The sequence below is a fragment of the Vombatus ursinus genome, unplaced genomic scaffold (genome assembly GCF_900497805.2).
Source record: "Vombatus ursinus unplaced genomic scaffold, bare-nosed wombat genome assembly UNPS02014799.1, whole genome shotgun sequence".
NCBI classification, from domain to species: domain Eukaryota; kingdom Metazoa; phylum Chordata; class Mammalia; order Diprotodontia; family Vombatidae; genus Vombatus; species Vombatus ursinus.
The window spans coordinates 13,294,091-13,310,968 of record NW_020954577.1 but is presented as its reverse complement, the minus strand read 5'-3'; the positions used below and the strand labels follow the sequence as shown (position 1 = coordinate 13,310,968).

Below are 16,878 nucleotides of genomic sequence, written 5' to 3'. Positions count from 1 at the left end.
ATCCTGCTGCGTCTGCTCTTGGCCAGCCACATCCTTAACTTCGGTCACTCTTGCCCATCTCCCTTCCCACCTGTTTGTTCCTCGTGGGGTCTGACTCCTGTATGGGGCTAGGTAGGGAGGTCTTGCCTTTATGCTACCTAAAGACTAAGTGTGACACAAACAGCCAGGTGCATGGCTGCCCATGCGGAGCCTCAGTTTGCTACTCTGTGAAAAAGGATAATAATGGTGTGGCCGGCATCCACTACGAGATCTGTAAGGTTCTTTGTAAACCTTCCAGTGCTTCATAAACATTGGGGATTGTGAGTGGGGGAGGACACAAGGGGGATGCCCTAACTTTCCCCCATGGGGAGACTTTAGCCGTTGGGTAATGGACCATTTCCCACTCAACAGTGGAGGCAGAGGTCTACTTAGCCACCACACCTGGGGATAAAGAAAGAAAGAGAAACTCAGGGCCTTTGGCAGATGGCGGCAAGCCCTGTTAATGTTACTATCTGTTTTTTTTTTTTTTTCTTGGAGTTCAGAAGCAGACTCTTGGTCATGTGTTCTGGAGACCCCCTGGGGTTTGCCTAGCCACGTGAGGGAATTCCCTTCATGACTCAAGGTCCTTAGAGCGGGACAGAGTCGCTGCCTGCTTCTGAGGCCACGTTTCTTAGGGTTTCAGGAGTACTCAGAAGCACCAGGGGTGTCCTTGGCCTCTTCCCCAGCTTTAAAGCACAGTCAGACCAGAAGTCTCTGGCCTTACATTTACAGTTTCACTCGTAATGAGGGCAGACCCATTTAACAGAAGCCTGATGACATTGGGTTCAGGCAAATCTGGCACTTGGGTTTATCTTTTCAGGGACCCAGTTTTGCAGAAGAGGGAGCAGAGCCTGAGGACTGAAATGATGTATCTGGGGACACGGAGCCAGTGGCCAAGGGGGGATTCAAACCCAGCTCTTCCTGCCTGAGAGGCACACTCTCTCCACACTGCCTAGTCAGGGAAAAAGCTCCTACTTGCTCATTTTTATTTATTTTTGGTAACATGTATTTTGTCTTTGGGCCTTGTGTAGACCAAAAATCATTGCATCACCTAATTATACTGCACCTGAGCTATCTGGTTAATTTTGTCTACACATTCACTAGAAAAAAAAATAGAGCAAATGGCCACTTGGACCTTATGGTGCATTCAGAATAGATGATTCTCTGATAATTAGCCTGACGTTGTTCTATAATAATAATAATGATAATAATTAATATTGATCGAGAGTTTTAATGTTTACAAAGTATTTTATATGCATTTTTATGTGATCCTCTCACATAAATCCTGTGAATGTGTACTATTAATATCTCCATTTCTCCATTCACATATGAGAAAACAGGCTCTGGTAGTTTGTGACTTCCCCAGTATCACCCAGCTCGTATTAGGTGGGATTGGAACTACTAACCTACGTAAATGTGGGTGTGTGTCTGCCTTTCTGACACAGCCTTGTTTGTGTCCTTTTGAACTGCTTTTTTTTATCTGTATTTTAAAAATGTCTCATCAACCTTCTTTTCTTTCTTTTACCCTTTTGTTTTTGCATCCTTATCCCCCATACCTCTGACCTGCATACGCGCGCGCACACACACACACACACACACACATTTGTTGTTGAGTCATTTTTCGGTCATATCTGACTCTTTGTGACCCCATTTGGGGTTTTCTTGGCAGAGATATTGGAGTGGATTTCCATTTCTTTCTCAAGCTTATTTTACAGATGAGGAAACTGAGGCAAATAGGGTAAAGGCTTGCCAAAGGTCATACAGCTAGTAAGTGTCTAAGGTCAGATATGAATTTAGGATCAGTTCAGATGATGAGTCTTCTTGACTTCAGGCCCAGTACTTTATCCACTGCACCACCTTGCTGCCGTGTGTTGGTTCCTTTTTTTTTTAAAGTTCAAATTCATCAAATTTCATTCCCTGTTTTCTCATCACCTTTTGACACTTTTTGTTTTCTACTTCTTGGAAGATCCAGGCATGTGCTCAATCTTTCTTTCTTCATATATTTGTCTTTCCTAAAGTAATCAGAGACAACTTGAAGTTCATATTATTACCAGCATGCTTGCTGTCTCTCTCTGTCTCTCTGTCTCTTTGTTTCTCTGTCTCTCTGTCTCTGTCTTTCTCTCTCTCTCTCTGTCTCTCTCTCTCTCTCTCTTTCCCTCCCTCCTTCCTCCTCTCCCTCTTTGGGTCAGCTCTGGCTGGATTGAGCTTGTTCTCAGACCAACAGGGTGTACAGGGGCAGGTCAGAAATGTCAGTTTTCAGCCCTTAGGTACCACATCATTCTCTTTTTATTGCCTCTCTTTCCCAATGCACAGACCAATGATGTTTCTCTTTACCTCATAGGCCTAAATAAACCTATTTAAATATGTTTATAATTTGAAACTTAGAGCTTCATTATTTGGTGATGTGTGATACAAACCTGCCCATTGGGAAACAGTTTAATGGGCATCCATGATGTTGGAGGTAGCAGGAAGAACCTTGAAGTATTTCTGTGATTTCTTTCGATGATTTGATCAGATTGATTTTTCAGTCATTAAGGAGGAAAGAATTTGCTTAGTTCTTTGTGGTGGTGTGAAGACAATATGCTGAGGCAGAATAGTGTAGAGAACAGACCACTGGATGTGGATTCAGGGCGACATGGGTTCCAGTTTCACCCCTGACACTAGCTTAGTAGCTGGACAAGTGAGCCTCAGTCTCCTTATCTGTACAGTGAAGATAATAATACCTATTTCTCTTGGCCGTTGTGAAGCTGAAATGGGATAATGCATTTAAAGCTCTTTCTGAACCTGAAAATACTTTATAAATCTGGTTACTCTTATGATTAGTATTAACTGGTTGGCCACCACACCTTTTCCCTGGCTTGGCCAGGCTTTCCTCAAGTTTCGTCTGCTCCTCAGTACCGAGGTCAGGTGGCTGGGCAGAGAGGTTTGCACTGAGATGGATGCCAGCGATGCCTCCAATGCCTTTGTTAGCGAGCGGAGCGGACCTGAGGAATGGGCTTTTCAGACATGTGTTTGATCAGGAATCAAAGCAGAGACTGTTACTGCATGTTGTCTTTTGGCTGATCTCGGCGAGGTTTCATCAGCTTGTCTTCGCATCAGTTAAACTGTTAGAAGGAGAATTAGGATTGCATGACTACATATGTTTAACATGATTGATATCAACTTCATTTTATAATTTGTTTCTTAACAACATAATTCTACACGTTGGAACTTCGGACATTGAGGGAAACCCGCATAGCTCTACTCCTATGTATGAGCACTATAAAGAAAGAAAGAAAAAGAAAATATAGCTTTTATTCTTACTTGGTGATGTCCCCAAATACTTTCAGATTTCCCTTTATTCCTCTTGAATCTGCTTATGCTAATTTCTGGTTCCCATTAAGATTTTCATTTTGACTGACATCACGCATGCGATGAATTCGGGGTTTTAGTCTGCCTACCCAGGCAGCGTGGACAACCATAGAAGGGCTGCCTGCAGTTTGGGCTCACCTTCTCTCTTCATTCTCTGGATAAAACCTTGAACCCTTTCCCTGCCGATTACATTGTATACGATGCTGCAGACAGAAGTGCATTGGTGGGTCAGTAATCCTATTTTGTCCCCAATAAAAGAGGAAAGTTTTGAATCTAGGGATATGATTTATAACTGTGGAATGTTTAGTTTTTGGATTCTCTTTGCGTAACCCTTTGCTTCGTAGAATGTTAGTACATGAATAATCATAATATTAATGTCTGATTCTTTGAGTTTGGAAAGTGCTTCATATCATTTGGTCCTTACAGCCCTCTGAGGGAGGTGCTCGGTATTGTTCTTTTCATTTCATAGATGAAGAAACTCAAAGGCTTCATGTATTGCTTGACTATATAGTTAAGTATACACAGTAGGAATCAAACCCAGGTTTTTCTCCAAGTACTGCACACAGCATTGCCTGTCCATTTGAAACTGTTGAATTCCAATCACTTTTGTGAAAGGGAAAAGAGAGAGAGAGAGAGAGAGAGAGAGAGAGAGAGAGAGAGAGACAGAAAGAAAGAAATGTCGTTCAGTTGTTTTACAATCATGTCCAACTCTCTGTGACCCCATTTGGGGTTTTCTTGACAGAGATACTGGAGTGGTTTGCCATTTCCTTCTCCAGCTCATTTTGCAGGTGAGGAAACTGAGGCAGAGTTAAGTGACTTGCCCAGGGTCACATAGCTGGTAAGTGTCAGAAGCCAGATTTTGAACTCAGGTTCTCCTAACTCCGGGGCCAGTGCTCTATCACCACCTTGCTGCCCACTCCCACCTCCACCCCCACATTAAAGTTCATTCCTTTGTGCCCCATGTCCTTATTCAGTAATTACAGTCTTCTCTTTATCAGGCCAGGAAACTGAGGGACCTGACAACCTGGATAATTATAACCCCCAGGTAGTCCACAGACGTAACTTAAGGCAATGATGACAGTTCACCCTCCCAGACATCCTTCTTCTAAGTCAGGGGAATTCTCCCTTCCCTTGTTCCCAGTCGCACCCAGAGGAGGAGGGGCCCAAACCCAGTAGAATGTCATGACCCAAAGGAGGAGGAGTGGAAGGTCCCTGGATTCACCTTGTGTCCCCTGCCTGTCCTCTTTCTTATAGCAACGATTCAATTCCTCCAGCATTGATCCCTCCCTCCGAGCCAGCGTCAGGGCTTGAGGCTATGTGGTTACAAGGATGAAAAGTAAGACAGCCCCTGACCTCAAGGAACTTAGAGTCTTCTTTGAGTAAATGGTGTTAAACAGAGAAGTGTAACAAGTCGATAATTATAATTATAAATTACATATGATAATTACATAAATTATAAATCTATAATTGCAATTACAAAATTAATGGCTAAATATGAATATTAAATGCATAGTAATTTAGGGGAGTGTGAGCATCTGGAAGAATAACGAAAGACCTCTTGTAGAAAAAAGGTGACTCTTCAGCTGGGTCTTGAAGGGAGTGAAAGTCACAGGGATGGGAGAGGGGGAACAGCAGTTTGGTTATAACCCAGATTGCTTGGGGTGCACCAGGTCTGCAGAGATCCAGTGGTGCCAGATTGGGAAGGGTTCTCAGTGCCCACCAGAAGAGTGTGCATGGTCCCCTAGAGGCAGAAGGGAGCCTCTGAAGCTTCTTGAGATGAAGGGGAACATGGTGGGACCTGGGCCTCAAGAATATCAGTTTGATGGCTGTGGGAGTGTTGGATTGGAGAGGGGAAAGACTGGAGGTGGGGGGATCAGTTAGGAGCCCGTTACAGTCATCCAGATGAAAGATGATGAGAGCCTGCATTAGGAGGATGGTGTCATGAGTGGAGAGGTTGCAAGGTCTTGTAAAGAGGAAGACAGAAGTTGTCTTTCATTTCTCCATTTGGTGCCTTTGCCCATGTGGCCTGGTGTACCCCCAGGGACCAAGAGTATTGGACTCACACAGCCAAACTCAACACGTTTGAACCACCCAAAGTCTTATATCCCTAGAACCTTCTAGATATCCCACTAGCCTTCTTCTCAGTCCCTCACCCCCAAATTCTCAAGCATCCTATCCCCATAATCATGATTTGTAGTTCAATCTTTCACCATGGTACTCTGAGTTTAACTCAGCTGAACCCAAAGTAGACGAGGCACCCTGAAAGGCTCTGTGGATTCACATGAAGATATGAAATATTTCCTTCCCTCAAGGAGATTACATTCTACCGGAGGGACATAATGCATATTTGTATCAACAAGCACTAGGTGACTATTCTATGAAAGTCGTGGCCGTGGGAGTCAGGTCCGTTCAGGCCCGGCTCGGTCATTATGATGCAATCTGTCCACTCCAGTCTTGAGTATGTCTGACTTCAGAAGAATTGGATGTGTCCAGGGGCATGTTCAGAGTGTCTGTCCTCCTGTACCCTGCAAGTATTCTGGTACCGCTATGTAGTGAAAACCTACTATGTCATTAATTATGGTGAGACAGGGGAAAGAATACTGGGTCCTGAGACAGAGGCTTGGGTTCAGATCTTGCCTCTTATGCCTAATGCCTTGTGTGACTATTGGTAAGTCACCTCATTTTCCTGAACCTCAGTTTCCTTATCTGCAAAATGGGGATAATAATAACACTAGACCCTGCTTCCCAAAGGGGAAGGTAAAACTGAAATGAGATAGTGTGTCTAAGGGCCTTGGAATCCTTCAGAGTACTGCAGGCAAGTCAGAGGTTTTTGTCGCTGTTGTTTACCGTTCATCGGGCCTGCCCATCATCCCTAACTGGCCCTGGGACCCTGGGCATGGCCCTGAATCTCTCAGCCTCCAAGACAACTCTGTAAGACCCTCCATTGGTGAAGTCACAGGTCAGTCTCCCCACCACCTCTTGCTCCTTCCCCCTAAACGTGTTCCTATAAAGATATTTGTTATTCGATAATTGATTTTGGTATCATAGCTGGAAGAGAACTTTGCCCATTTCATAGAAGAGAGAGAGGAGAAGTGATTGCCCCAATATCACACAGATGTTTAGGAAGATAGGTATTTTTTATTTTTTATTTTTGAAATGCTTTCTTTCCATGCCTGCTTTTTAGAAAAAAATCAAGTTTGTTTGAATGTACCTTTGCAAGTGTTGGGGCAAGTTTTCTGTTCTGCCCATCTCAAGTAAGAGGTTAGTGAAGAAGAAAGTGGTTTTGTGACATTCCAAGTGATGGAGGTAGGCTAGTGAGGTAATGGAGCCAAGGCTGGGTAGAGACCCTCCTCAGCCCCACCCGGGGTGGGGGTGGGGTCCCTGCCTGGCTGGTGGGTGATCTGATCTCTCAAGCATCCTACCTCCTGGCCTTGAGTGTGATGGCTGAGTGAGTCATTGTCTTGCCCTAACCTGAAAGTGGTATACTCAGTTTCTATTTTTAAAACAGAGAATAAGGTTATTTTTCTTTCTCTTCTATTTTGATTCTAAATGACTAAATCTTCCCTTTTTTTCCCCTTCCTATTTTAAAGAAGGCAATGACAAGAGTTTTGAATCATTTTAAGCACCAGAGCTGCTATTACATTTTCTGTATTATTCCCTTATTTATAATAAAGAAGGAGGTCCACTGCTTTAGTGAGATACTAGAAAAAAAAAAAGAAAGAGATATTAGCAGGGCTGTTGTTAACTCCTTACCTCTGTCCTAGGTGCCTGAATCCAAATGCGCTCATCAGGAGAAGGGGGGGGGGGAATAAGCTACTTATCTTTATTGGGATCTCTCCCCTGTGTGTTAACAGATTAAAGCATCTGATTCTGGTTTACGAGGTAATCCCTTCCTTATAATAAAGGTAATTAAGAAGCCCAGCAATGAAGCCAGTTCTTTTAAACTGTAGCTAATCTGGTAACGTTTACTCAAGCCTTGTTAGACATATTAATTTCTAATCTGAGCTTTCATTCCACGCGACCAAGCAAATGTAGTAGGCAGGTCAAAACCCCCCATCCAGCCATTTCATTGCAGTTGGGGAGCAGAACGAGGGAGCGGATTTTGTCCCTTTTTAAAGGCAGCAGGAAATTTGGGAATCTAGTTGAAGGCCCCCTCTGTGCCCCTGTTGGGGCTGCCTCCTGACAGGCAGGCTTTCAGAGCAGGATCACCCCAGTAACAGGAGGAAAAACAATTCCTGCTTCAAGCTGCGCTTCATGCAGACTTCGGAGAGCTGAGCTGGAGAAATAGCGGCTCCTCCCCCAACTCTTTTTGGTTTTTGTATATGTGTGAGGACAGTTCCAAGAGAAGCACGCACTGCCTCTTTATTTAAGGCAAGAAAAAATAATGACCAGCTTTTCTTGACTTTCCGGAGGAGTTTCTAGTTCCCTATGCATGCAGCCATCACCTTCTTCCCCCGACCTCACAGACGTGCACCTTTCATCGGGATGGGAGCAGAACTAGGCGCCTGACCCAGGAATGCCAGAATCCTGAAATGCTCCAACCAGTTCCTCCAACACCAGCCCTTCTATAACACAGCTGGCAGGTGCTTATCCTGCTTCTGCCTGCAGACCTCTCGTGAGGGGAGCCCAGCTCTCTCCCAAGGCAGCCTCCTCGACATCATGCGCTTGGGACAGCTATGAATGTTAGGACACTTCTCACAATACAGATTCTACAATGACCTCAGAATTTACCACTTCTACCCATTACTCCTGGTCCTGCTGTCTGAGGAGAAGTCTGACACATAACCCAGGTGGTAATCCTTAAGATACTTGAAGACAATGGTCACATCTCTGCTGGGATGTCTCCAGTCTAAACGTGCCCGATTCTTCAGCCAACCCGCATATGGAAGTGACTCAAGGCTCTTGTGGGGCTCAGTTTCCTCAACCATAAAATAAAGGGGTCAGAGTAGATGACTCCCAAGATTCCTTCTAGCCCTAAATCTATGATTCTTCTTCTTCATCATCTTGAGAGGCTGTCCATCTCTCAAAATTCTCTAGCCTAGTACGGCACTCTAGATGTAATGCCCAGGACAAGACAACATGGCTATAAGCTGTGGACTCAGTCATGGTTCTAGTAGCAAAGCCCAAGATCACATTGGCTTTTCTGGGGACAGGTATATTATACTGTTGACTTACTGTGATCACAAAGCTGGCAAAACCCCTAAACAAAGATGCTGCCTTTCATGCCTCCATCTTCTTCTAGGGAGGTTGATTTTTTTTAATTCCCACCTAACGCTCCATTTATGTTGGCCCCACACTTTTTTTCCATGCTGTAAATTTTGAGATGCTGCTTCCTTTCTCCCCCCCAACTTTTGTCCTTTTAAAATTTAAAATCTATCTTCATTATTTTTTCTAAGCCCATCTGGAAGCATGGTGTATTATAGAGCTCAATTCTAAGCATTCTGTCTCTTAGCTGGCTGGCTCTGTGTGTGTGTGTGTGTGTGTGTGTGTGTGTGTGTGTGTGTGTGTATGTGTGTGTGTGTGAAAGTTTAGGGAAGACCTGGAGTCAACGGAACTGGGTTCACATCCTGCCTCTGAAACTTACTCCGTGTGTCATGGTGCACAAGTCATTTAACCTCTCTCAAGAAACCTCAGTTTCCTCAAGTGTAAAGTGAAGGTGTTGGACTGGATGAGGCCCCTTCCGGCTCTACATGGATGGTTCTGTGATCTTTAAATAGGAGCTTTAGGGAAGTGAATCTTAGAACCTTACAAAAACAGTTCATTCAATAAGCATTTCTGACGTGCCTCCTGTGTGCTAGGGATGGGGCGTACAGCGGCCAAAAGGAAAGGAGGGGAGGAGGATGTAAGATTTCTACAGAGACATAGCTGTAAGGTAATTTGAGGGAGAGGAAAGCCCTAAGAACAAAGGGGATGAGGAAAAGACTTGTGAGCTGAGCTTGGAAGGAACTAAGCGATTATAAGACATGGCAGTAAGAAGGGAGGGCATCGATGGCATGGGGGCCAGCTTGTACAAAAGCCAGGTGGTCAGAGATGAAGTGTCAACTTTGTATGGGAAACAACATGTAGACGCAATGGAGAATGCATAAAGGAAGTTGTGTGAGATAAGTTCACAGGACCAGATGTTTAGGACGAGAAGTGACCTTGAGAGTCATGCTCCCAACCTCTTCCTTTTTTTTATTTATGGCAATTGGGGTCACACAGCTAGTAAGTGTCAAGTGTTTGGTCTGAGGCCAGATTTGAACTCAGGTCCTCCTGACTTCAGAGCTGGTGCTCTATCCATTGTGCCACCTAGCTGCCCCACCCCGAGCCCCTTCCTTTTACAGATGAGAAAGTAAGGCAGGGAGAGCTGGAGAGACTTGCCTGTGATCACAGAGGTGGCAACTAGTGTCTGCCAAGGTAGTTCTGGAGCTAGATGGTGGAGGGTTCCAAGAGCCAACTGGGACCTCACAGAAGCATATGATACACCAGAATAATAATTTAACTAAACAAACATTAAGTGCCTACTATATGTCAGGCAGTGTGCTAAGAGCTTTACAAATATTATCTCGTTTGGTCTCACACCAACCCTGAGAATTATTATTATTCCTGTTTTACAGACAAGGACACTGAGGCATAGATAAGTGACTTGCCCAGGGTCACAAAGCTGTCGAGTGTTTGAGGTTGAACTTGAACTCAGATCTCCCTGACTCCAGGCAGAACCCTTGATGACCTGGGCCAAATTAAAAAAAAAAATCCCAGTCTGATATTAAATGGTGGAACTTTCTTGAAGGCGATGTTGATACTTTCTGAACCAGGCTGGTTATTCACAGGCTGTATCAAGCTGAAGGCCTGACAGTGATCTGATAAGTAGAGACTGGATAGAAGTAATAATGAAGAAGACCTGTCCTACATTTGGCCTACATAATCTTGCATGGCTGCCCACCCAGGCCAGATCTTGCCCCTTGACCCTTATAACAATAACAGAGCAACAAGAGAGGTTGCATGTAGCAAACAAAGGGCCTTCCTTGGAATCAGGGAGAGATGGGGTCACCTCGGACACTGATTACATGGGTGATATTGGGTCAGTCAACCCTGCCAAGCCTCAGCTATGAAATGGGCGTAAGAATTCCTGTTGTTCCTGCCTCTTAGGTTGTTAGGAGAGAGGCAGCTGGTGTCCAAGTGGTTAGAGTGCTGGGCCTGGAGTTGGGAAAACCTGAGTTCAAATCCAGCCTCAGATATCACCCTGGGCAAGTCGCTTAACCTACGTTTGCCTCAGTTTCCTCCTCTGTAAAATGGGGATAATAATAGCACCTACTTGCCAGGATTGTGGTGAGGATCAAGTGAAATAATAATTGTCGGATGTAGTAAGCATGATGCAGGAGTTTAGTGGTAGTAATAACACTCCTTCCAAGCACAAGCTTTGTCTCCAACCTTGTCATTGTCCAGGGAAGACGAAGTCTATTACCTCCCTCTTCGAGTGCTCTGTCTCCTCAGGAGCCACAGCTACTCAAGACCCAGAAAGGAAAGATCTCACCATCAAAGTCTTTGGCTTTGTTAATGGCTTCACACCAGAAATAGATATGGCTTTATCAATGGAAATGACTTCAAGGAAAAGGCCTGACCCTAAGGACCCCTCCTTCTGGGCCATTGCATCGGACTTGAAACTGAAGCTTTCCCTGTGTGCCGTCTCCAGGACCATCCGAATGGGAGCCTGCTGAGATCAGAGATCATCCTGCTTCTCTGTCCCCATCCCTTATCACCGCGAATTTCACATTGTGCTTAATAAATGCTTTTTAATTCTTTCATTCACTCACTCATTCACTAAAGCTAGGGAATAACTTTTATTCTCTTTGATAGTCTAACCCTCCACATCAAGAATAGTGACTCTTTCATCCCAACTGATGGGAAAAAAAGGCAAAATTGTAAGAAAATTTAAAATCATGAGGAAAGAACAATTTCCTTGGGGAGATGAGAGTATGGAAATTTGGAGGGAAAAAACTGAAATGTCCCTGATTGTGTTTCCTTGCCTTTTAGAGATGTAAAGTTAGTTTAAGGAGATGAAAATCATGCCAGCTGGCATTTGTGGAAAGCATCGCCTGCATTGTCTCATCTCATCCCATTTGCTTTGTTCAAGAATGGCTCGTTTTGGGGATATCAAATTTAAAACAACATATTCGTTTAGCGTTTATTTCATTGCAGTGGACTGTGGTTAAGCGTGCCTATAGACATTTCCAATATGGCAGCTTGTCGATCATAGGAGCAGAAGTGTAGAGCTGGAAGGACTTGTAAAGGTTAAATAATCCCACCCCTCATGGGGGGCTGGAGAGATTAAGTGAATGGCCAGGAGATCCAGAGGTGGCAGGGGTGCCAGCGGCAGCAACAACAGAAGCAGCAGCAGTAGTAATAGTAGTAGTAGTAGCAGCAGCAGCAGCAGCAGCAGTAGTAGGAGGAGGAGGAGGAGGAGGAGGAGGAGGAGGAGGAGTTGAACACTTATATAGCACTTTAAGGTTTGTGAAGTGTTTTCGTAAATACCTCATTTGAGCTTTATGACAACTGTGGGAAATAGGAACTGTTATCCCCATTTTACAGTTGAGGAAACTGAGGTAGACATAGGTTAAGTGACTTGTCCAGGATCATGCAGCCAGTGTCTGAGGCTCGATTCGAACTTCTTGACTCCGGGCCCACTGTTCTATTCACTGAACTGCCTAGTAAGGAGTAAGAGAGATAGAATTTGAACACAGACCTCTGACTCCAAGCATACCTTCATTGTGCCACATTGCCTACCCCTTTGAAGTAGGGGTAGAAGAGGAGTAAACAATAATCCTTGGTTTTATCAACACCCTCTCCCCCCAAAAGAAGCCTGTTTGCTTGTATTCTGATAAAAATGAGAAATCAATGTGGGGGCAGAATAAAGCTTTTTTGAAAAATGTAGGGGATAGCTAGGTGGCGCAATGGATAGAGCACCGGCCCTGGATTCAGGAGGACCTGAGTTCAAATCTGACCTCAGACAAATAACACTTACTAACTGTGTGACTCTGGGCAAGTCACTTAACCCCACTGCCTAGCCAAAAACACTGTGAAACAACAATATTATCCAGTATTATAAGAAGTTCAAGGAAAAATGGCTTATTTCTCTTCTCATGCTGGAATAGGAAACTGACCGGACCTCCATAAAGCAAGGGAGTTGGACTAGATGGTCATCTCCCCTCTCTGACCTCTTGCACACCACAGTCTTAGAGTGTCTAGTCAAGTCCACTCAGTGCCAGAAGGAGGTGGGATGGTGGGTGCACCCCAGTTACAGTCTGGAGACATCTTGTAATAACATCAAGGGAAGGAGCCACTATATAGACCTGAGCTTGATGAGTGTGTGAGTGTTGAGAAACACCTTTTACAAAATTGTGTCCTCAGATCTCATCCTGCCCGGGGACTGTGGCTGTATCTTCCCTCTTTCCTCCTGAGTTGGCTTGCGTACATCCGCTCTTCTCCTTCCAAGTCGTGCTGCTTGGCCCTTCTACCTGGTCCAGTCTGATGGCCATTTATGTCTCACCTACCTCAGCACCTGGGAGAGAATGACTAAAGGGCTTAAGGAGCCTGTAAAGAAGCCTTCTTCCTCTCTATCTGTCTCTCCTTCTATTCACTCACCTCCTCTCTACCCCAGCTCTCTTTCCACATCAAAATATTCTCATTTTCCAAAGTGTGTTGATACCTCAGTTGCTCAGTTGACATAAGGACAGGTCATCATTGACCAACACCAGAGCCAGTAATTTTGAACAGCCCTGAGGGGATTTCCAGTTACTCCATACTGTTTCTCTCTGGTTGCTTGGAAACCTTAGCCTGGTTGGACAGCTTAATGAGTTAATTGGTTGGATAGAATCAGTCATATTTGCTTGGCTGAGAGACAGTTCTTAGCAACAGGGAGGCGTGGGGAGAGATGGAGACTCGGCCATACATCACACGCGTCAGTGTTGTGGTTGGGAGATCTAGGCTAAAGCCATTGACCTCTGCTCCCTTTGTATAAAGGTGACCTGGGCAAGAGACTTAATCCCTCTTCCTCAGCCTTATGTATAAATTTATTATAATACTTGCATGGCCTGTCTCTTTCGATTGTTTTGCGATTCCACTAGAAAATTCAAGTTAATGAACCTTTATTAATCACATACTGTATGTGAGGTGCAGGGTTAGGCAAGCACTGCCTATACCCAGATAAGTATGGCTGAGTCCTAGCCCTCAGTGAGCTTACAGTCTAATGAGGAGGATGCAACAGTTAAAATGAAAGTGTGAATCAGGGTCCTTCGTGAGAGAGGTGATAATGGGATCCAGACAAAGGCACTGAGGAAACTAGAGAATCACTTTTTACTGATGACTACTGAAAAGATTTTGTAACCTAAAAATCCAGTGTAGAATACACACAGAAGCTGCTGTCATTATGTCCCGGTATCTGGAATGCCAGATTGGGCCTTGGCATATTCAGCATGCTGGACAGCTCAGCTCACAAGCCTCCCCTACCAGAAGTCTACCCTGAGCCTGCCACTTCCATCTAAAATCACTTCATACACGTTCTGAATTCACTGAACTGTGCACATGCTGGAGAAGGTAAGATCCCAGAGGGCAGGGGCTGTCTGCTTTTTGCCTTTGTATCTCCAGAGCCCAGGAGGTGCTCAAAGAATGCTCAGAGAATGAATGGCCTGTATAAAGTAATTCACATGTTATAACCTTGGGATGCTCTGCCCCCAAAATCAAACATCTGCAATCTGCCCAGAGCCAACCCCTTGACCGCGAAGTTCCTGCCTGACTCCTAACCGCCTATCTCTCTCAGAATTGACAGGTGTGGAAATAGGTACTGTAATACCCAGCTTGCCACATGGAGAGTTAAGTGGCAAAAATGTGATAATTAATGATAAATGGATTCTGGAGCCCCCATCCCAGAATGGGTGGGACAGATTACAGATTTTCGGGAAGCTCGTTCATCATTGTGTGTGCTTTTCCCCAGGGCAGATGAGTTCATCATTCCAGGATTTCCAGGGCCAGACAGACTCCTTTTGGGGGTATCCTCGACCTGACTGATTTTTGAGTTCTGTCTCCAAACTTGAGGCTGGTGTCATGACAAGGCACCCCCATGGCTTGTTGGTCAGCAAACTAATTGTCTTCTCAGCGACTGGTTTCCAAAGGGAGGGGAATTTTCTGACGTGATTTTTTTTTCCCCTTCACATCTTAGAATCCTAACTCTGCTTGTTCACAAGATGACTTAATCAGCACTAAATTGGAGACAGCCCGCTGTGTTTACCGTTGTTAGTTCAGCCAACATATGTCTGGAACAGTTGGACTGAGAATAACAGCAATGATTTGAAGCCAAGTTGGGGGGGGAGGGGAATGAAAAAGCTTTCAGACTCTTCTCTCTCCAATCCTTCCTCCTCACAGTTGCCAAATTAATCCTTCTAAAACCCAGGTCTGACCATATTGCTCCCCTGCTCAAAAGCACTCCATAGCTCCCTGTTAGCACCGGGATGAAATGCAAAATCCTTAGGTAGGTGTTGAAGATCCCAGCCCCCTCTCCCTAAATCTGCCTCCTGCCTACGTCTCCATCTTTGTGGCATGGGAGTCCCCCTCGTGCTTTCCGTGTTCCAGCCAAGCTGGATTCACAGTTCTTCTGGGAACTCTGCATTCTGTCTTTTCACTTGCCCAGGTCATCCCCCTCTTCCTGGGGAGCTCAGGTATTACCTCTTCCAGAGAGGTGTTGTCTATATCGTCTTCTTTTCCAAATTAACCTTGCTTTACTCATCTGTGGATGTGTTGTAGCCCCTGGTAAATGAGGGCAAGGAGTATGGAATCATTGGTCCTGATGTCGCCAGCACCCAACAAGACGCCCTTTACATAGTAAGAAAGCTCTCATAAGAAGCTCTCGGGGAGCTTGGATTTGAACAGGGAAGCCAACGCATAGAGGAAGCTTCCGTCTCAAGACAGGTGGAAAGGCCTGGCAGGTCCTTAGAGTCAAGCCTCTTCTTCCAGGTCTTTCTGTTGATAAAGCGTGTCCATTTCTGGTGTTGAACCATTAGCGAAGCCAAAAACTTTGATGGTGAGTGCTTTCCTGGCTGGGTCTTCAGTAGCTGTGGCTCCCGAGAAGATGGAGCACCTGCAGAGGCAGGTAAGAGGTGGCCTCTTCCCTGGACAATGACTGAGTTAGAGCAAGGGTGATTGTCTGGAGGAGGGCTACTCACGTGGAACCTTTGGAGGCTGGAGCCCTGTGCTGTCGCCAGGGAGGCCTGAGGAGAGGGCATGCTAGCAGTAGGTAGAGAATTAATGAATGGATCTTCAGGAGAATGAGACTTCTCTGATGGAAAAGATTCCATATGGCTTTCGCGGGATTTATGATAGCTATATTTGTAAAGCTCTTTAAAGTTTGCAAAGTACTTTACAAATATTATTTCACTCTATCCCCACAACAACCCTGGGAGATAGTTTCTATCATTACCCCCATTTTGCAGATAAGAAAACTGAGGCAACCAAGGCTAAGTGACTTGAACAAGGTCTAATAGCTAGTAAGTGTCTGAGGCTGGATTTAAACTCACACCCTTTATTCACATTAAAATGTACGTGAGTAACAATGGTACCTCTCCTGGAGACATTTTATGTTTAACAGATATTAAGATGTCTGATTAAAGGGGCCAAAGACTAAGAGCAGAATACAACAGAGGGGATACTTCCCAGTGACTCCATAATTATTACCCATGAACATAGACCTTTTCAGCCTATTGGTAGTGTGGATCCAGAGCGTATGCTTCTGTTTCTATGTCCATTCTCTTTTTTAAAGGAATTTCTCTACTCTGATTTGTTCTGTGAACAAAGGGTGGTAGGTCAACACCCACAGGTCATGCTTGGGCTCAGTCAGTGGTACTGGAGATTATTGGCCTTCAATCCCCAAGCTCCAGGGCTAATTCTGGCCCTTTTAGCTGCTGAAAGGCAGTTAGGATGGCTCCGAGAGATGCCAGGTACCATTCAATAAGTGGGAGTCCAGAACTGTAGGCAGTACCAATAATAATGCTGGAGGTGACGTTGATGATGGGAACTGTTTTCCCCAAATGCTCAAGAACTGAGGGGAAAATTATGGATTCTAGGGCACCATGACTTCTCTTTTCAGGAAGAAGTTAGGGGATTGTGGAATACCACCTCTAAGGGTTCTAGAGAGGAATCTCTAGGATAGTAGATAAAAGATCTCTGACTGCTTGACAGAGCTGGCTTCCAGTCTCACCTCAGATACTTACTGGATGTTGGATCCTGTACAAGTCATTTACCTTCTTAGACCCTCAGTTTCTTTATCTGTGAAACAAGGGGGTAATATCTTTAGCACTTTCTATATAGAGCTGTGAAACCCACATGTGATAATGTAAGAAAAGCATTGGAAGGGCTTTGATACACTATTGATTGTGTAACAGGATTGGAGTGTTACACAAATGTCAGGTATTATTATTATTGTTGTTATTTTTTTTTTTTACTATAGTTCTTATTTTATGATTTGAAAACATTCAGATGAAA

General features: G+C 44.7%; 1 protein-coding gene across 15 annotated transcripts in view; it reads left to right on the top strand.

The window, feature by feature from the left end:
* Nucleotides 1-16,878, top strand: part of HDAC9 (histone deacetylase 9) — a 698,100-nt gene that overhangs the window by 214,749 nt on the left and 466,473 nt on the right. The gene's annotated exons all lie outside the window — the stretch shown is intronic.